The 21945-nt window shown below is 45.0% G+C and overlaps 1 protein-coding gene across 5 annotated transcripts in view; it reads right to left on the reverse strand.

The window, feature by feature from the left end:
- FGFRL1 (fibroblast growth factor receptor like 1) overlaps positions 1-21945 on the reverse strand; it is a 169268-nt gene that overhangs the window by 108160 nt on the left and 39163 nt on the right. The gene's annotated exons all lie outside the window — the stretch shown is intronic.

Consider the following 21945-nt stretch of genomic DNA (forward strand, 5'->3'; position numbering starts at 1 on the left):
GCAGCAGTCTGACCTGGAAGAACCTGTGCAGCAGCCTTAAGGCAAAGCAGCCCACACAACCCACAGGATTTAGGATTTCATACAGAAGTGACTCCGTCCCTCTGTTCCTGTGTGAACATGCCATTCGTGGTGAGTAAGCCTGTGTCATCCTGCAAGCCTGGGATGTTAGGAACACACCCAGCTCCAAAACCTGGTGGATGGTGAACATTTGCAATGCCACTCTTTGAACTGCAGTGCAGGGCTGTGCACAAAGCCACGCGCCTGCAAGACACAGTGCCCGTGGAGAGGTGGTGGTAAGGGCTTGTGCACAGATGAGCAGCCAAAATGTGTGCCTTGGAGAACCTCTGGCTGGTGTTCAAGGTACAAAACCAAGCCAGGCAGAGAGCGTACATTCTCTCTCCCACCCTCCCAGTGCCTTTAGGAAGGTACACTGTGCTCTGGCTGGTGCTGGTGCTGATGCATCTTTGCTGATACATCTTTGCTGATACACACATGCAGCAACAGCACTGCTGCTGCCTGCACAGCCTGAGTTCTCCTGATAACCTCCCCACTAAACTTCTCTGAACCTGGAAATGCCCAACAAGCCATTCAGGCTGTGCTAAAATATGGTGACGGTTGCTGGAAATGAAGGCAAAGTGGAAATGGCAGAGGCAAAAGGTGATGTTTAAACAATGCAACAAGTGACTGAAGATACTAAAAATTATTTTAAATCTATTTTTATAAATAAAAAAAGATCATTGCAAAGCTTAGCAGCTTACACTTGGTTCCTCTGCATATCTATCTGCATGCACACACGAACAGCACGCATGACCTACCTGTAAAAATGCTGCATTTTATCACATTTCTTTGCAGATCAGGACATGACATCACCCCCCACACAAAAAATCCATGTGCCTGTATTGCCACATAATTCATGAATGTAGAATTGGGATAGCACTGTATTAGTGAAATGTGTGATGTTACTCCACAGCCACGAGGGCTCTCTCTCTGTATCCTGAAATACATGGCTATTTTAGCATGTGCAGAGCCTACCTTCTGCAACAGCATGACATCACCAACCCCACATTCAGAGAATAATCATGGCCTTGTCTGCACTGCAAAAACTGGCCCCATAATTAAAAAAAAAAGTGCAGTTCAGCCAGAAGCAGCAAGAGCAGTGCTCTAATGCAATACTGGACTCAGCTGTTTTTAGTGTTGGATCATCTAATTCTGCTCAGAGTGGGGTAAGAAAAAACATGGGGAAAAACTCCCACACCCCAAAAGCCCCTTGCCATAGTTTAACTGCAGCAGCCATGAGGAAAGTGAGGGACAAACAGTTTTACAGTCCCCAGATATTTTTCTGAAATTTCAAAAGAAAAATTCTATTCCAAAGAGGGGCAACAAAAAATAATGAAAAGTAAGAACCTCAGCATTTTCTCAAAATGTTAATCTGTGAACATTTTTCTTTCTGGTCAGATGTTCTACCAGCAGTTTGGGAGTGTTTCATTTCAATCCTGGCAGCTGCTATTCATTTTTAATCTCTTCAAGCTTTTTGGTAAAAAGTAACCTAGATTTTAGATCAAACCCAAACAATGCCAGATCAGACAATCTTACTTTTCATTTGAAGAAAGTAAATGGCAATCACAACCTCCCCGGGAGACAATTTTATTCCTACCATTCTTTATTTGTACAACAATTAGCCTTTTTCTGATCCAAGATAAAGTCCCCCAGGCACAGTTGTGAAATATGATAATAGCAGAGTGCTGGTTTTTTTTAAATGAACCTGATGAATGACCAAAATTAATCATTCCCTCAAAATTTCAGCTATGATGAGCTGGCATCTTGCACCCTGGAAGTGTTACCTCCAAAAATTCTCAGCTAGACCCAAGGGTGATAAAGGAGCATCCTGAACTTCCATGTCTCACAGCAGTTCATGGGTGTTATGTCATTCCACAGTGCTTCTGCAGCTGTGCACTGGAACAGCCACTAGCTACTCTTCTTAAACACAGAATACGGAAGACTTCATGCATGTCAGACTTTAAAAAGCTAAAGTAACCCCTTCCCCTACGTGGCAATGTCAATGAGAAATGAAATTAATTGACTTGTTTCACACTTGGAGCCAATGAGCTGTAACACAGGGCAGCACACCAGCTCCCCACGTCAGCCAGTGAGGAAGAAATGCACTGAGACCTCGTGCCAGATGCACCTTATCATTTCAATGGCATGCAGTGATGGATGAACACATCAGCAATGCACCCCTTCCCTCTGGTAAGTCCCTATCCCTCAATTCCCTTCCAGGGAAAGTGAAACCACTGCAAAGTGATCTCCCTTCTGCAGGCACCTGGGAGGCTGCCCCGCACAGCCTCCAAGATCTTCCATTCCTCTGCACAGATTGCTTCCATCATCCAGATAAAAGCAGAGGGAGATGAAGAAGCATTTGTGCCTGGAATTCCCTGCATTTCATTACCAACCACCAAGGGCTTAGCCAGGGCCAAGCTCTGTGGTTCCTGCACAGCCACACTTTGATTCGGGGTGATAAAGGTCCATTCACTACCACTGGGGAGCCTTGAGGGGTGTGATGTGGGTGCTTCCACGGTGACACTGGACTGGACTCATGCAAACATCTGTGACATACAGTGCCACAGCACTTGTCCTGCTCTTGGAGTGCTTAACCCATGTCAACCGCTGCCTGAGCCGTCTGCTTCGAGACCTGGCACTGACAGACGTGTAATTCGGTTTGGGGGAGGTGTGAGCCCAATGCCTGCTCTCCCTTCCCACCTCCCTCCCACGTCTGTCCACCTTCCCTACTTCTGGGTTATGTCAGCCCAAAACCTTCTCTGGAGAGGAGGAACAACAGCTGGTTCCCTCCAAATCACCTCACCCAATTAAAGAAGAATCTGCAATCAATTCTTACATGCTTTTATTGTTGATGGGGGCACAAGGCGGAGGAGAAGTGACCTCACCCTCCCTCAGCTCTGCTGACTTAAAAAAATTCCTGAAAAAAGTCAACTGAACAAGAAGGTGCCACTTGTAGCCCTTAGTTTACAAGAGCAGAGCCAGGCTTGTAACATTAGGACTTACATAAAACCTTCCAAGATGCCAACTGTGCTCTTTTCACCCTGAGTTAATGATATTTAGTGTTTTCATGTAGTCCCAGTTTCTGGAGTCATGGGATAACACAAAAGGATGAACCTTAAGGAATTTTTAAGCTGTTGTGGTGACAAGCTTGTAGAAAGCTTGAGAATCTGAACGCTTAGCCAAAAAACAAGTAACCAGTGCCTAAATGCGAATTTTTAAATACCTTAATATCCTCTTGAGTATTGGAGACTGAGTCATGGTTCTGGGAAGGGTAACATTACAGCTTTATGGTCTGCTGCAAGACTTGGCTAGGATGAAATCAGAGGTTTTCTGGCATAATTTGGAGCCTCTGTTCCCTCTGTGGAGGGGATGGTCCTCAGCAAGTAGCAGAGGATGCCTGCCTATTAAATTCACATTAAATTAATAGAATTAACTGCTTAACAGTCTTCACAGATCAGGACAAGGCAAGACATTTAATGCTTGTGCAGATTTAGGCATCTATTATTAAACATTTGAGTGTGAAGGCTTGGACCCCAACTTCTTAGTGTTACTTCTTCCATATGAGTTAGGTCTAAATCTAAATCCCTATCTCAACCACAGCATCATGAAATTATTCTAGGCCCTGTAAAGTAACCTGAGATTGAATGAGATGAGCAATGGAAGAAGTGTTTTGTACCAGGGACATAACAAGGGAATATCAGAAGAGCAATTCTGAGCAATTCTTAGGCAATCCCAAATAGAGCCTCTCTAGCAAGAGTCCAACTATACTGACACGGCCACTGCAGTGTGAATCTGAGATCAACAAATCAGCACTTGGGCAGGTCAGGGCTTTAGCGGCCAAAGCTGTCACAGATCACTTGAAGATAACATGCTAACAGTACTTTTTAGTGTCCCCTGACCCTCCATCCTCTCCTCTCCTGCCAAAACATAAGTAAGCAGCACTTCTGGAGGAACTCACAAAATAATTTTATGATGTTCACAAAGCAAAGTATGACATGCTGAGGGATATGGCAGGGATTCCCCTTCCTCCCTGAGCCCTTTCACCCACAGATATGCAGAGCCCAGGCTCCCGTGGCCCCAAGTGATGTGTTCTCTGTGCTATTGTTCTCTGCAAGAGTCAGCTCAGCAACCCTCATACCCATCAGCTTTTAACCAGGACCTTACACATTTGGATACAACCCCATATCACCATCCCACACAAAAGCCCCCCTTCTCTTGGAACAGAACCCTTAATTCTGCATCCACACACCCCGGTCCTGCTGTAGCCCCCTACACAGCACTCACATAATCCTTGTTATTCATTAACAGAGCCATGTATTTCCTGCCAAATATGTTTCCCCTTCACACAGCTCATGGGGCCATTCAGCTCTTTGCCAAGCAGACTTTTCAAATACAGTGTTAAAACTAAAAGGGCCCTTGTAGTTGTGCAGTGTTGTGAGGAGAAACGTTTCTTTCCTGACACACGTTGTACCCCAGGTACAGCTCCAGCTGTACTCATGGGGAGCCAAGGGCTACATAGGGATATTGCTGATATTATCCCAGGGCACAGAGAGCAGGGTGGAGGCTCAGGTCCATTCCCAAGAGGACAACTTGATGACCTGGATGCGGCAGGGCACAATCCACCCTTATGAGCCAACAGTCAGGAGACAACAGGGATTTAGACCTGGGTTCATCACACTGGATGATTCTTGACTTTGCAGGAGACATTGCACTCAGCTCTGCAGAGTCCCTGCTCTTGGATCTGAAACTGCTCCAGAGGAAGGGCCACAATCTGACCAAGCTGGTATGAAGTGCTCCACAAAACTCAAAACTTCAGGCACCACTCATCTGCAAGCCCTCACACAACACAGCTCAGCCCATGCAGAAAGGGACTCCTTTCCTGTAAAACTCTCCAGTAAGAATCACCAACCTAAAAAGCCACAGGTAGGAATCTCAGCAGGACCCACCAGGCTGCTTCCATTGTGTATGGAGAGCAGGAGGCAAGCGGCACTTTGATTATCAGTCATCTTCATTACGTTCACAATCAGGAGCAGGGAGGGGGTTTTCAGTAGTGCTGGATGGCCTGGCAAGCACAACTGGTGCTGAAAGATGAAGGGACTTTTGCTCCCCAGCCAGCCAGCAACTTCAAAGCCTTTTTCATTCAGTTGCTGTTACGGCAGCACACACACACACAACTGCTGTTAAGGTATCACCAGCCTTGGCGGAGGTCAGAGCTGCCTGACTCACGCTACAACTGCCTGCTGCAAACACGGGGTAGACAGCTTTCTAAAAGGGTTTTTATCTACACACAACTAATGCTCTGTGCCCAACAGAAACGCTGCAGAAAGGACCATGAGAGATTTTGTGCAGCACATTACGCAAGAGGTCGGGTGAGATTACAGTGCAACCATTTTCCAGCTGCCTGCATTCAGTCAGAAGATGCCAATTTGAAGGGAAGTACAAATTTGGGATGAAAGTACATCAAAATTGGTCTACTGTAAAAAAATGGTTTAGGTCTAGAATGGAAATTTATATTTCTTAGAACAGCCACAGCCTAGATCATAAAAATCTCATTTCAAGCCCTGTAATAAATCAGTGAGAATAAGACTTATGTATTTTCTCACAGCTCTAATACACACACATGCACCTGTACAGCTTTCCTATCTTCATGCCCTGAGGAATACTGACTTTGTAAGAATAATAAAGAGCTACAAGAAGTGAGACTGGGAGAGCATCACCCCAAACTAGCTTGGCTGGCGAGAACCAGCTTCCCAGCCACCCAAGTGATTTCCCTCCCACAGAATAGGCTGGCACACCTTTCTGCCTCTTTTAGTTTTTTTCCATGCCAAAACATCACCCTAACTCCAAAACATAATGGAAAAAATGGAAAGCTTTCTTGTGAGACAAGAATCCAAATTACTCCTTTTTCCTTTAGAGTCTAGGAAAGATGTTTCTCACTTCCAAAAGGCTTAAGTTTTAGGATCAAACTCTACAGTGGCTTTTATAGGGGAGCTCCCTGCAATATCAAGCCCCAGTATAGGTAAGATGCAACAGGTAACTTCAGATCTGCAAAGGAGAGAGGGTGACTGTGAGGAAGAGAGATACTATAACTTTGTACCATGAGAGAAACAGAATAAAAAAGCAAAATACGTCAAAACTCTTCTGAGGTTGGTCGGTTTGTTGTTCGTTAGTTTTTCCCTGAAGTGTTAACAAGAAGAGAAATGAAGATACTTAGTCATGAGGTTAAAGCCCATGGTTCCCTTTAAAAATAAATATTCACTGTCCTCTGCTCTCAGTAGATTTTTATTGAGCAATTGAAAGATGCTATTTTCAAAGCCAGGACTCAACTCAGTTAATTGTTACACCTCTTTGTGTTGGCTTTTCTTTCAATGAGAACCAGCTAAAGGTTTGCAGGAAGGAGCCTCGGGGCTGCAACAGATGTCATGAGCCACTTCCTACAAATTAGAAAAGGAAAGTAACCCCCTCAGGTTAATTATGGGGAGAGGCCACACACGGAGCTGTGTAATGAGCCTGTGGGATGGAGAGAAGGCAACTGCTTCATATTGGATTTCAAGAGACAGAGCATGAAATCTCTGGAGCTGACTACATGCTTTCACACTGCCAGAGCAATGCCTCCTGCCCAGGCAGGACACAAGCCATGCTGTCTAGGGCAGGGAGCAGAGGTAAGGGAGGACAATGACATTGTTCAGCCACCCTCTAAGGATCTCTCTTCACGTTCCTGCCCTCCCAGGGCATGGCTACCACAGCACAGGGGACTTTGCACCTGCCTCCCTATTTACACAGGTGCAAGGTAGTTACAAAGCCATGGCTTAAGGACCAAAGTGTAAAGACAGGGACTTGGCTGACCTGGATATTGTTGTTTTCCTGGTGGGATGAACAGGCCAAAGTCCTTTCATCTTTCTCTGCCTCATTTCCCCATATATATAATGGAGATGGTAGCATTTATCTTTTTCTTTTTTTTTTTTTTTTTTTAATGAAGTGGCTAGATTTTCACAAAGGGAAAGCACCAGAACAGTCCTGGGCAACATCATTACCAAAGAGCCCTGTAACAGCACAGGTTATGCCTTTTTTCTCTCCTCTTTTCCACTTCCCCCCTCCAACAGGTTGGTGTGACCCTGTCTTGTTTCTTGAAACTGCTTCTGTAGGTACTGGGTCACTTTAAAAGGTCACAGATGCTTGTTAAAGTAAATTCGTGCAGCTAATCAATTGTAACTCAGCCTTGAACGTCAGCTGAAGAATCAGCCCCATGTTTCCTTCCGCTAAAATATACATTTATGGTCAGGTTAGCATGACCTGACAACAAAATCAGCAAGGACAAACACAACCCTGAATGCGCCAGCTAGAGTGCCTAGAAGATTTATTTTAGTGGATGGGAAATAGCTTGATGTTTATTTAAACTATGATTTGCAGATGGGGGCCAGGGGGGTGTTTAAGTGACAGTTAATGGGTTCATCTACAAAAAAGGAGGATCCTGGCAAAAAACTGAGCTACAGCTTCACATGGGAAGGCATCACTTTACCAGAGGAGAGGTCACTGGAATCCAGGACATGCTGAACAGGCACAGCTGAACTTCCTACTGCCAGGATCGCCTCGGGTAGTTGTTCCTGAAGAAGTAGGGATAAGTAACTGTGTGCTTCAGTGAATTCGTGCAGTGGTCAAGAGGAACAGAAAAGGTCAAGATTTTCAGTCCAAGAGGGACATTTTGTTGACATTCCATCTTGCAGGGGAAAATAAAGTGAAACATTCTGGGTTTGTTCCAGAGCAGAACAGTAGGGGTTTTTTGGTCTCAGAAAAGCAATGGAAGATATATCTGCCTTCCTTCGGGCAGTCGTAATAACAGCTCCTTCTGTAGCATCTTCCCAGCTGGGCGCACATCACCTCTGACACTTTTGTTGGCACCATGCTCAAAACAGAGGCCAAGAAGCAAAATCTGAATAATTTCAAACCTCTCATAAAGCATGACCAGTGCAGAATAATACACAGTGCCCTCACGGACAAAAGCACTGAGCACTGCTTTGTGGCAGTGGATTTTCATCAATACCTATCTCTTCCAAGTGCACAGGAGGATACTCACACTAAAATGAGTGCTGGTCAATGAATGTTGAATGTCTTCCAAATTTTCCACACCCAGAAATCCAGTCTCCAGACTTGAACTGACAGTTTGCATGTCATCTTACTTCCCACTTTTTCCAAAACAAGGCACACCAAATCCACCCTAGTTTCAGCAGGTAGATTAGAGGCTAAGAAAAACTGGTTTTCTTGAACAGAATTAGCTTGAGGTACTTCTGAGATAATCCATCTGCCTTCCAGGCACTCTCTAAATATTTAAAGGCACCCATTTGTCATCACTGCTGCATTATCCCCGCAAAATGCATCATCCTTGCAAGATGGAGCTACCTGACCTGCAGGGTGGGAGTGTGCATGCCTCTTACATAGCATGTGTATCTCACCAGGGAGGAAAAAAACAGTTTGTGGTCTGCACATATCAAGCTGAACACCAGGGCTGCTCAGATATTGCAGGGAAACACATTGCTGAACTCTGATCACTCTGTCCCAACGGCCCAGGATGGCACAAGCTGAGTTTCAGAAATGTGGATGGTAGATCCAAAAAATGACTATTCAGCAGGGCTGAAGGAGCAGTTTCAGTTTCTTGAAACAGGTATGAGGGGCACAAACACCACCTGGGCAGTTATCAATGTCCTGTTAAGAGCAACAGGATGGCAAGGCAGCCTGGAAATCTAATAAAAACGCAAGTCCTACTCCTACTTGTACCAAATTTTCTTGGGCTCAAAGGGGTTCTCTAGGATTTGAACAAATAATAGGATCAGAAGGTTTTAAGAAGCTCCCATGGACTTGTAAGGGGCTTGATGCAGCTCCCAGTGCAGTCAAGAAGTTTTTGAAAAAGAAATCTCCAACTCAAATCCAGCTATTGTGATTTACACCAGCTGAGGATCTCTCACCCTGTCTGCAATGGGAACATGACCAGGCTCCTTGCCAGCACTTCTGGCTTTGCTGCAGTAGGAGTGACGTTCAGGTATGCGTGACCACTCACCATCAGATTTCTTTACAATGACAAGCTTTGAAGTCAGAGCACTTTGCTCTCCTTCCACAAACCATTTTCACTCAAAACAATAACTATTTAAATGGGAGCCTCACCAAAGCCATTTCAGATTTTTTTTTTTTAAACTTCTTTGTCAATGGTAAAATATAGTCAAATCACAGGAAGAGAGATACCTGCCTGCTATTCATCATAGGCTGGATATCCCAGCACTGAACTACTTCCATTAACTTCCCGTGCTGGGGGAGAAGACTCCAGTAGTATCACCCGATATTACACTGAAACCTAGAAAGAATAAAATTGAGCAAAAGACTCTTTTTGCTGAAAATCTTGCTAAGCTCCTCCATACAAAACCTACTAAAAGTTGTCTTTTCATAGCCAGCGGGGCTGCTAGAGGCTTGAATGTGATTTGTGGACCTCATCCTGCCTATTCAGAGCTAAAGATAACACCTGCGGGAAGCAGGCGAAAGGTTAAAACCTGGTACCTCTGTGTTTTCCTAAGTGCAGAGCTTGGCACCAGAACAGAGCCTGGGAACAATGGCAGGAGCATTGTGCCTGTTTTCTTTTCCCTTAAAGTAACATTTTTGCTGCAGTGTCATCTTTCTGCTCAGCCAAGCAGGCGCTCTGGGTCAAATCAGCTGCGTGAGCCGTCAGCAGATTTTTCTGGCCCTCTCAAAAGATCTTCAGGCATTGTATTAAAAAGCCAAATCAGTGAGAAAACAGGAAAAAAAAAAAAAGTGGACAGACTGCCCACACGTTTTACCGGTCAGGCGCTCGCATGACTGTGAAATAATCAGCATTCTTTTGGTGAAATGTAGCAGCTTTAAACCAGCAATCTGGCTTCGCTCTCTGGAAAACAGTGTGCTTTCTCAAAAAAGCTAAACCCAGGGTATTACAGCCTGACAGCTTCAAAATTCCTCAGACCTCCCGTAGGAATCGCTCACAAAAGAGCAGGCTGGATGTCATCCACCCATCCCAGGGCTGGATGTCAGGGAAACAGACTCTCTGATGGAAAACCCTAAGGGAAGGCATAACTTCCATTTACACCATCTTTTATGTTTTGGCTAAGTGGCTTGTTTATAATTGCTGGATTTAGGGGAGAAAGGCTTCACCTCTCCTTACAGTTCCTGTAATGCAGCTTTGGGGCCTGCTGGGTCACTTCCCAAAGAGAGAAGATAGGAGAAAATTTCCTAGAGTTCTTTCACGTGTTTTGGCAGGGATCCTGCAGCGGACACGGACACAAACAGCACAGAGGACAGTCCCACTTTCACAGCCCTTTGCACAAACCATACTCCAATTTCTAGGAGCCACCATGCACCAACTTTGCAGAGGGACAAGAGGCACTGAACAAAATTCATTGCTATTTGCCAGGATTGCCATAAATCCATAAAAAAGAACCAACATTTTAAAACTGAAGCGGCATTTTTAGAAGGAAATGGTGTTTTTTAAAAAACCCACCCTTTCTATACAAAATTTCTTCAAGGGCTATTGCTATCCCAAACAAAAGAAACTGAGGAGTTACATATGGCACTTCCACACATAATGGCTACCACAAATCCCTGTGGTCGTGGCGAGAATCAACAGATTGCCTAAACTGATGAAGACAAAAGTTTAATTGCTCATAATTTTGCTACACAGAACCATTTGGGCTAAGACTTTCCAATGCCTGGGACATATAACTCCATTCTTATGAGTCAAAAATAGTAGGAGAACATCTAATTAAAAATTCTATGATTTGGCATATTCTCACATGAGCTGAATTAAGGCGGAAAAGGACATCTCCAATTGTCTGTTTTGCAACCTTAGTAAATTGTTCAATTTAATTTTATGTATTTGTAAATTTATTTAATTTGGTAATGTGATGGTAAGTGAATGCTAATTCCTAGTACTTGGGGAGCAGAGGAGTTGAATCAATCACTGCTGCACATTAAGTAACATTATGGCCTTCATTTCTATTTGTGCGGTAGTAGAGGAGTAGTCTTCAAGCTTCCCTGCTGCCTCTTCTCATATGAACTTCCTGCAGTCTGGACTATAGTGAAAGCCAGATAAAATCATTTCTAAAATGAGGCCTGATGGAGGCCTGAAATGCAAATCAGGGGAAGAAGTCGTCAGAAAGGGGTCTTCATACAGGTTTGGAAGGTTATCAGGTCTTTACCTGCCTGGTAATCAATCCTGGTGCCTGATCAGCTCCAGGGGATGGACCCAGGAGGAGCACAAAGGCTCTTTATTCTCTCTGCTCATATTGTGACTCTGCTATAAAGCCTGGTTCGCTGGGAAGGGCAAGGTGGAGCTGGACATGGGGCCTATCAGGTGACGTTAATGTTCAGTCAAGATATGGACCTTGTGTTTGAACGAGACAGACAGTCTTTGAAGAATATAATCTGTGTTGCCAACAATGGCTGGAGTGAAAGGAGCTCGCTCTGGTTACCTCAGAGGATGGACTGGTAAAGCAAAGTTGGATTCTTATCAAGATGCTGGGTTTGGGTTTTTTTAATCATTGATTCATATGGTAATGGCTGGGAATACACAATGCAAGGTCTTCAAAGGGAGGAAACACAAGAAGGATATAGTTTCACCCAGTTCATGTTAGGGTTCCACACTTTTGTTCTGTGTGATTTTTTTTTTAAATACATAAACTCTGCTATCCTTGCAGGGACAAATCCTATCCACATCTTTTCAGATTCCCTCCAGTTCCAGTTGGATATAGGCTCGCCAGCAGCAGTGAGAAGGAGCAGCTCTCCTGGGGTGCTGTGTTTCTCAGATTGACCTTAGCTCTGTTTACCCTTGCTTCGAAAGTTGGGGCCAACATCTGCTAAATAAACTGCTGAGTGCTGGGGCAATGGGGACAGGGAGGGGGAGTTAAAAACAAATGGGATTGTGCTGAAATGAGAGAGTAGTGAGAGGAGCTTGAGAGAGATTGTTGTGGGTCAGCACACAGAGGCAAATCCCTTTGAATCCATAGAAAACCTTCTTCTGACATCTCTGACCCAGTTTTCAAGCATGCAGAACAAAGCTATCCAAAGTTCATGTTTCCAGTTCAGATTGAAGCACTCTCCTAAATACCCAGACAAGCCACACTGCATTTTCTTCTGTTTCATCACCATTTCCAGCACACTGGAAATACCCATGTACTTCAGCCATGCAGGCAGTAGTGGTTTCACCCATTACAGTAAGGGAAGAAGGGCTTATATTTCAGACAGCAGACTCTCTTTTCTCTTCCACCAAAACTCAATCATCCCAACAGCACCCAGCTGGCAAGCAGGGGGGATAGAAAGGTGTTTTCAAAGCTGACGATGTGTTCATTCCAACACATCATGGTTTAGACCCTCACTACCACCAATCATGGCATTTCACAAGTCATCACAGTTCCTCCCTGATACAAGAAGTGTTTGACTACATCACTCTTAGGACTTTAGGTCTGTGCAGTGGCCTGCACAACACCATTGGAACAAGCTGCCCAGGGAAGTGCTGGAATCACCATCCATGGAGGTGTCCAAAAGGCGTGTGGATGTGGAGACATGGTTTCGTGGTAAACCCAGCAGTGCTGGGTTACAGCTGGACTCAGTGATCCTGGAGGTCTTTTACAACCATAACAATTCTATGGTTCTGTCCTGTGGTTGTGCTTCCTTAGGTTTTTGGCAAGGGCACACTAAACAATGCTCATCACTCCTGGCAAGTGTGAGGATGCTCAGCACTTTGCTGAAGAAGCTCAGCACGGATCAGATGTGTAGGTATTGTCTCACATCTACAGCCTTCCCGATCTGAAGGAGTCTCCAGCTAGGCCATCATCCAGGCACTGATCCTCTGTGTGGGCCAGAGCATGGCTTTGCTGTGGCAGGTATATTCACACTGACTGCATGGCATGTACCCTTATTTACCAGCTCCTAAAATAACCGTATCCTCAGTATTCAACATACGCCTTTAAAGCATCAGGATTAACGTCCCTTAAAAAAGAAAAACTGGGTAATATGAGAGTAGATATTCCCATTATCAACATATCTACATATTTTTTAATCCCAACCAGCATGTGGTCCTGGTATTATCTCATGGAAGTATGTTCCAGAGCTTATCTGGAATAACTTTGCTTTTCATCACCTTCAAAGTTCCCTGAATATTTCCGTGTTCGTCTGTCAGGCTGCCTTTGGCTTTCTGGACAGCTCTGATCATGCTCAAAACATCTGAGAAACAGATTCCAGCTGACTCTAAGACACTGAAAAGAAAAAGAAGGCAAATGAGGCTCTCCTGGACAGCAAAGTATCTGATACACAGCACTAGTGAAACCAGCAGGGTGTCATCTGAGGTGAGTACAAACCCAAGAAAACAACCTCAGTACTATACAGGGCTTTATGGCAGATCTTGAAGCCCTGAGCAATCCAAGATGGCTAAGTAGCCAAGAAAATTGGGTAAAATGCAACATTTTTTTAATGAAAGATGCCAGCTAACCATGAATCTGCTTTTGATAAGAAAACTGATTTTCTAGGTATGAGAAGGCGGTGCTGAGTTTGAATAATACATCATTGGCTCAGGCCAACCACACAAAGAAATTGGGTGGAACTCATCTTGTCTGAAAGCACCTCACTGAGCCATGCTGGAAATTATCAGTGAGCATGAAGAGATGGAGACCAGTAAGGTGAGCTGGTCAGTCCCTGGGCAGGAAACAACCCAGCATCAGGGAAAAAAGGTCAACCTCTAGGACCCCCCCCAGCAGAGTTCTTCCAAAAGGATCCACAGGGTAAATCTTGCTAAAGGGAATCACTAGTGGTTTTGGCAGGGCATAATGCAGTGTTTAGAGGCTGGAAGATTCTGTCTCAGGGTCTCCAACCCATTCACCACTCCACGAGCAGAGCTGCATGCTGCATCTCTCCAGAGGAAGCTGATTACAGGCAGCCTGCCCTTTTCCACTGAAGTATTTCTATGAAGCATCATTATCCTTGTTTCACACCTGGGAAACTTCTCCACATACTGGTGATGGCAAAGACAGAAGGGATTTCTCTCAGAGCAGTCAAAAAGGTGACTGATTCACAAAGATTTAAATGATGGTTTGTTAAGTGTCAGATGAGAACAGTAACCATCAGTCTTTCTCTCCCCATGGTTGTTACATCCTTGAACTCCTCTACTGGAACAGATCTCAGGTACATCAATCCTACACTGGGATATTTAAGGGTTAAATAGGGATTACAAAGCATTTTCCCTGCCAATGACAAAGCATTCAAAATCTATTACAAATAAAATCAATAAAAATGGCAAAGGAAGCTCTACTGATAACTGTCACAGTGAGAACTCCCTGAACTACATTTGTAGTCAAAAGCAGCAAAAGAGTAATCTAAGCCTGCTCAGTTCACCTTTAAAAGAAGAAAAATGGAAGAAGGAGGGAGCTGAAATCTGTGTCACTCGATAGCTCCTGGCAAACTCTTCCTGGCTTTATGGTTATGCTTCTAAATCCTCTCAATTTAATGGTGTAGGTTTCCCTATTTTTAGATCACAAATTAAGGCAGCTCTGCTTTTCCCCCTGCATTATTTTCTAACCAGACCATGGCTATTAAACTTAGCAGCAAAGAAGCAAGAGCGCCCTTTAAATAAAAAAAAAAAAAAAAAAAAAGAAAACCCAAACCACTGCACAAGCAGCATAACCACACGGCTGGAGAAAGAAAATCACTCCCAGGGGCTGACAGACCTCTTGAGTTTCCACTTCAGTGGCCCACGAGGCAGGGCTGGTGCTGGGACTCCCGAGGCCCCAGAGGTGCCAGGACGTTTGGCGACCGACGGAGGAGCTGCCTTGGCACAAGCCTCCCCTCGAGCACGGGTCACCCACAGGTCTGCAGCAAGTGTCAGCCCACAACACTTGGGCTGAACTGTGACCAAAAAACCCTAGTTTAAATGCAATAATCAGGGTGAATTTGGCACCCTGCTGCCTCCTCTCTGCCTGGCTGCAGCAGGGCTGGGGGGTGTCTGCACTGGGAGGGCACGCTGTCCTCCAGATTGTTTTGAAACAACAAGAAAAAAGCTTATCGTAATCCTCCTGGCAATTAGAGCCTGGCTGGCTACAAAGTGCAATGCATTTATCAAAACCTCCTTTGAAGGCGCTGAGGGAAGTGAATTTGAAGCTGTTGGGGACTGCAGGAGTAAGAGAGCCCAGCTGCTCCCGGGGAGCCTGAACTGGGGCGAGGGGGGCAGAGGGAGGAGGGAGAATTTCCTTGTCTGGGACAGGCACGTTTTCCATCAGCCTGTTTGTGTGAGGATAAATAACACATTATCTCTCTCCGTGTGTCTCTTGAAAGCTCGGCCGATTACAGCTGGCACGTTTAGGGGGCTCTTCCTGCAAAGTTTGCCAAAAAATTAGCTACTCCTGGCGCCATAAATCATCCCAAACTGGGCTTATTCTGCCCTCATCCCCACCAAAGTGAGAAAAACCCAAACTTAAAAAAAAAAAAAGAAAGTTGCCAGTTTTGTTAATGTCAAAAGGACAAAACTGGCAGCTTTTGCCTTTTTTAAACATGCATCAGCACGAGCTTCCCAGAGGCAATTCATAAACAGCAACACGTTGAAGGGGCTCATCTCCCCTTGCCATAAAACAAGGCTCTGGTCCAGCAGCATGAAGCGGGATTAAAACAGCGTAGTCTTGTAAAAACCATCTAAAGTAACAGGCTGGAGCACAGTTCCCAGAACCTCTTCCAGCACAAACTGGGTACTGGCATCTGATTAAATTCTCCAGACCCCTTTAATTTTCAACCTAGTGCCTGCTGCTCTCTCTGCAGCCCTCCAGACCTCTGGACATGTTTTTCCCTCTCCCTGCTATTCACAATTTCAAGTCTCCTTAGAGGGCAGGGGGAGGAAAACTACTCATGATGCTCTCCCTTCTTATCTGCTTCCCTCTGTCCAGTGTGGGCACGCAACCCCTGGCCACAGGACACCCTCCTCTTGGAGCAAAGACCATCTTCCCTCTGAGCACAGACCATACCCCTGGATTTTTATGCTGTAATGTAAGTGGTATCCCTCCAGCAAGCAGGGAGGTGAATCAGGACACCAAGCCTCTCCTGCCTAAAGGGAAGGAGCTGAGTCCAGCCCATGGTACAGCCACTCAAAGCTACCAGGGCTCTTTGCACAAGCTTGTTGGCACACACAAGCCTCCAGTACGAAAAAGGGTGTGAGAATAGGGAGTGAAAGCCATGGAAGAATGGGAATAAGCAGATGGGAAGGTAAAGATGTATTAAAGATTAATTAAATTGCCCTGAGCAAACAGTCTGCACAGAGCAAGACCCCTGTGTCATCTCCCTGCATCTCCACATCCCCTTTCACAACAGCTTTTCTCCTCTGCAAGGTTTTGTTCATCCAAAACCACTGAACAATCGTTGCCTTGAGTATTATTTTAATCATTCCCAAATGTCTTTCCTTTGGAGGATTCCTGCTGAGATCCCAAGCTGGGATCTCCACCGGAGTAAATCAGCCCAGCTACTGTAACTGGGCTGCTGATTTACATCTCCTAGAGATCCACCCTCCTCCCAGCCAACTCCACTCCCTCAGCTCACCCCTGCACAAACCTCGTCCAAAAAACTCCTGGCGAAACCTTGCTGTGCATCCTCCCCTGCATGGGGCTATTCTTGGGATTTAAGGAATGTGGGCATTATATTGCTATGAAAAAGGGCACTGTGCTGAATTTATACACAGGAAGGTTGCAGGGATGAGAGCCACGGTGTAGTGGCCTTACATCTGTGTCAATGTTACAGGGATGACAACAGCAAAAAAACTTTGATCAATCCCAGAGCACAAACGCAGGTTTATTTCCTTGCCATCTGGCAGAGTATCATGTTAGGAGCTGAGCAGACAACAGTGGCTGCTGCTACACAGTGTACTATATACCAATAAAAGCTCAGTGGATCTGCAATAGGGCACACTTTTGAAATAGCTGTGAAAGGAAAATCTAGGCCACTAAGTGCTGTTAGAAACAATGTCCTTATATTTTTTCCCTTCCCCTTACTATTCTCCTCTGTCTTGCTTCTGCTCTTGGGATTCCTCTTCCCTCCCTTTTCCCAGCCCCGGTGGCTGCACAGAGAGCTATCAAGTGAAATGCTGAACCTAAACTAAAGGTTGTGTTCATTTAACAAGCATTAAGTATCGGTCAGGAGGGGCAGACTGGCAGCTGCCCTCACAGCTGAGCCCAATCCCCCTCCATAAATGGTGAAGCACAGCATCCCCACAAATGCAGGAGGTGGCTGCAGTCTTGTCTTTCCTGCTTCTTCCTCCCCTACTCAGCACAAAGGCATACGAGACCCACAATGATCCAGAGACCCATGGATAAAACCCTGCAGTAGTGTAATCATTGTCTTTTGCACTTCCACAGAACTTCCTCAGCGCAAGATGCTCCAGCCATTCCCTGGCCTTGCCCAGAGCAGCTGTAACTCCCAGCTATGATAAGCCACCACCGCTCAGTGGTGAACACTGCTCTGCAAACATCTCACACGCAGATGTCTCAGCTCAAATGCCTTTTACTAGAAACTAAGTGGACACACTGCCCTGCACTTTCCACATGCCAAAAGCCCAGACACATGCAGTTGTGCCTTACACGCTGTTACACCGAGTGTCCCTCTGATGAGCATCAGGAGGAACAAAACCTTATTTTACTCATGAGTTCACCGTAGCTTAAGGATACTTGCCCAAGTTAGTAGCAAGGTCATCAACAGACTGGTTCCGAGAAATCGGTTTCGACAGCAAGACCACCACTCCTGCATTATTTAACCTCACAGACCACAAACCTCAACCCAAAACATCATTCTTCACACCAAGCTGTATAAATTGTCTCAGCCACCAAATTGTCACACAGACAGACACAAACACAGAAATGCCAAGGGGGACTCTGCAGTGACGCACTGGCGAAAACACCGTGGACAATGGCACGTCTTCTAAGGGACCCCACGGGATCTCTTCTCTCTGTTTTGAGTGTGTACTTCCCATTAAATGGGTAAGAATACTAGCCAGCAATCAGACAGAAGAAAAATTTAGCCTGGCCGTTAGGTCTCATTGTTACTAAGTTTTCCTATCAGGAAATACAAGGGTCTCAAAAGGGAAGCAATGGAAATGATCACCCGAAACAACTGAACAGGCTGCTAGACCAGACACTACAGGCAGCAATCCTGACCTGGCAGGAAAACCCAAGAGCCCTATTCTTCCTCTTTGGCATCTGTGGTCCTACAATTGCTCAGTCATTTCAATAAATCCTTCAGCTCCTCTATCTGGTTTCATTTTTTTTAATGGGCTTAATTCTCAAAAGAACTCACTGCCCATCATTCAGGCCAGCTTTTCATCTTCAGCTGCAACTGTGATCTTCCCAAGTGTGCTCAGCACCCAAGAGCCATCTTTGGGAAGTCCCAGGGGAGGTGGCATTACCTTGCCAAGACTCTGAAGCACTAAGTGCCTATTTGATGGCTGCCTGACTCTTCAACGGGAAGAAATGTTTGCATGATGCTCTTACGGATGTTCACACTGTCAAAAGGGCTAGATACTATTTTCCCAAAGTAACTTGACCCATTTAAAGAACTTCTCCAGGAAAGCCAGTTGAGTATCTCTGACATCTGCACTACCACAGACACTCTGGTATTAACCATCCCCTTTATCTCACTATATTTTTGTTGATAGCTGAACTATGCAGTGCAGTGGTTCTGGCATCCCAACAATGGCTGGTTATCAGGAGCAAGAAAGCACGAGGTCTGGGAACTCACTGAAAACATTCAGAGGCGATACGTGAGGGACTGGGAGAGATTAGACAGGGTTTGCTGGGACTCCAGGAATTCCTGCAATTCAGGGGTTACATGGCAAGATTTCTTTTTTGCACAGGACAGCAGCAAGCAGGAAGACGGAGTTTTCATTTCTCTTTAAACCTGTTTTCCCAAAACTGTCACACATATACAGCTTCCCCTGGTTTTTCTGCACTGTTTCGACCAGACGGGGTACCCAGGGCAACTCCGTGGAGTAACAATCCTCATGTACACTGAAGAGTCTCAACTAGGCTCTCATTTCACCAGGAGCTAGACTTTGGAGCCTGACTGACAACATCCACAGCTGCCTGCCCAGCAATTCACCACTTAGAAAGGGCTAATTAGTATGAGCTAATTAGTTTCAGGCAAAGAATGTTTGAAAAATAATCTGTGTATATAAGGTCAGCCATCCTATGTTTTGTTCAACATACTTTTTGCTCTGCTGCTGAAAGATATCCCAGAAAAATGATGTAAGACACCTAAACCAGGAAGATGCTGGAGATTCAGAGAATCAAGTGTTAAACATACTAAAATGCCTAAAGATCCAACTTCAACCCTGAAGGCTTCTGATGTAACAGGCATATAAAATATGGAAGTTTCATGGATGATGCTAATTATCCCAAAAGCTCATCTCTCTTTCCCACACCTAAGCTCTTGCTTTTCCAGGGGAAACAAACAAGGCAACACAGAAGTGATCCAGCAGAAGACAGAAGTGCTGACAATGAGGTCTGGCCAGAGTTGTGGCTGAATTCATTTGCCACTGGGCTCCTGCCCGGTCATGGGGCAGCTGTGAAAACAAGGCCATTGGGAAAGCACCACGTGAAGCCAGAGGGGAAATGCCAACACAACCCCAAAGCAATAGCAGCCGACCTCAACCACAGACACTACAGTGGCAGCTTTTTTGCATTGTTGTTGTTTTTCCCTAAAATAGCCTGTAAGATAAAGAAGCCAGTGATTAGCTGAGTGCCATCCTCTCTGATATGTGTTTGCCCATTATCTGCTCCTGACACCTAACATATAATTGCACTGCAACACCCCAGCAGGACAGCCTGTCCCAGGAGGGACTGAATGGACTGACTGGGAGAGTTAAAAAAAAGAAGGGAAAATAAGGCTTGCTGGCACATCCAAGAAATGAAAAGGTTGCACTCCAGCAGGGTGAGGATGTCAGAATGGGGATTTCAACAGCCAACAGTGCTGGAAAGGCTGGCTACCTCTCAGAAGCACACCCGGATTCCAAACTTGGGTCTGGTAAGGTTTCCCACCCGCAAAAATAGCCACATGCTCCCTGTCAACAAGACCTGAGCTCTTCCCTCTTTCCTTCCTGTTTATAACACATCTTCTCAAGGATGTCAGCAGAATCAGCGGCTCTCTGTGCCCCAGAGACAGCCCCTGCCTCGCCAAGTGAAAAATCTCCACAGAAAAAACAACAGGGGTGAGGAAGAATTATCACTCTCTTGCCATCTTTTTTTGAACTGTTTTTTTAAAAAAATAAAAAAAATTTCATTTCAGTGATCCTGTTTGCCAAGCAGAACAACCTGATCAGCACGGCGGAAGAGCAACATACCAAGCCCTGTGGGCCCTGGGACTGACAAGCCATCCTTGCCCCTGAATGCAGGACTGAGTCCCCCATAAACATGACACTAAGTGTTCGTTGCAAACAGAAAGGTGTCATATTTGGGAACTTCATGTTTTCCATGCTGGAGAGAGAAAAATATTTGGACAGGGATACCAGAGGAAAGGCTGTGTGTCTCCACAAGCACCACAAGCAATGCACAAACACACACTGCATCAGCTAGGGACAAATATGTAGCCCCCTTTGTCTCTTGTTTTTCTCATTTTACTCTTACTTCAGCTTTTTCTCAGGAAAGAGGTTACAGTCTACCACCTGTCCAAGATGCAGGGTCAAGTGTCTCATGCTCCCTCTTTTAAAAGGGAAAATACATTTCATTCCAGATCAGAGATTCGATCATGGAGATCTATATCCTGAGCCAGCAATCTGGACTCAAGATGAGGAGCACCTCGCTGTCCTGCTCTTCCTGTGTCTTGGTCTTTTTGGAAATATTCCTATTTACATTTTCTTCTAATACAAGTATGTTATCTCAATAAAAGTACCAAAACAATTTCAGGAAAGCTTCATTTCCCTAAAAATATTTCCATCACCTCTAGTGGTAACTCAGCGTTCTCTAAGTATGCACAATGTGAGCCCAGCTGCAATGTGTGAGTTGTGTAAACCTGGTGAGACTCTGCTGAAGTCAGCAGATGTGGTGTGGGTTTGCAGTGCTTTCTTGGAATGAAGAACTTTGCCTTCTATTTATCACACACTTCCTTGCTAAAGAAACACCCTTAAAATGGCATTCACATTTTCAGTAAATGCTTTAGAAAAAGAAACAGAAAAGACCATCAATTACCAGAAAAAAAACCCAACACCTTCCTATGCAATGGCAAAAAATAGCCTGTAATCCAAATTTTGCTGTTATGCTGACACAAAGTTGGACTCATCCTGATCTTGTCCTTAAAACGACTGCTCAGCCACTCTAATTTAAACAGGCAGCAGAAAGCTGTTCTCATGCAAATAATATACAAATCTGCCATGATTTGGTAATACTTAGCTTAATTTGACAGCTATTCATACCATCAGACAAGTATTGATGATAAATAAAGACAAAGAATGAGAAACTTGTGTTTCCATCCTAAGCAATTAATAACTAAAGACAGACACAGGCAGATGAAATCTGTCAGCACATGGAAAGGACCCACTAACTGCATTGCATATGAGTTGCAAAAGTAGACAGCTTTTACTGTTTTGTTTTTCAGGAAGACAAGCTTGTAAGAGAGTTTAAAATTATGATGCTTATCTGTGGCTGCAGCTCCCCCCTGAACAGGATGATGCCACATCTGCCAGGCACCTTTCAGGTGTCCTACCCCAGCTCCTCTGTTCCACAAGGGAAGTGGGACACCAACAGCACCCCCCTCATACTTATATTTTCCTTCTATTAGTCAGGTGACTTTCCTGTTGACTCAACTTCCTTTTCTTTAATGTCTCTAAGGCTGAGCTTTCCAACATAAGTCCCATTCATATTT

The sequence above is a fragment of the Corvus cornix genome, chromosome 4 (assembly GCF_000738735.6).
Source record: "Corvus cornix cornix isolate S_Up_H32 chromosome 4, ASM73873v5, whole genome shotgun sequence".
NCBI classification, from domain to species: domain Eukaryota; kingdom Metazoa; phylum Chordata; class Aves; order Passeriformes; family Corvidae; genus Corvus; species Corvus cornix.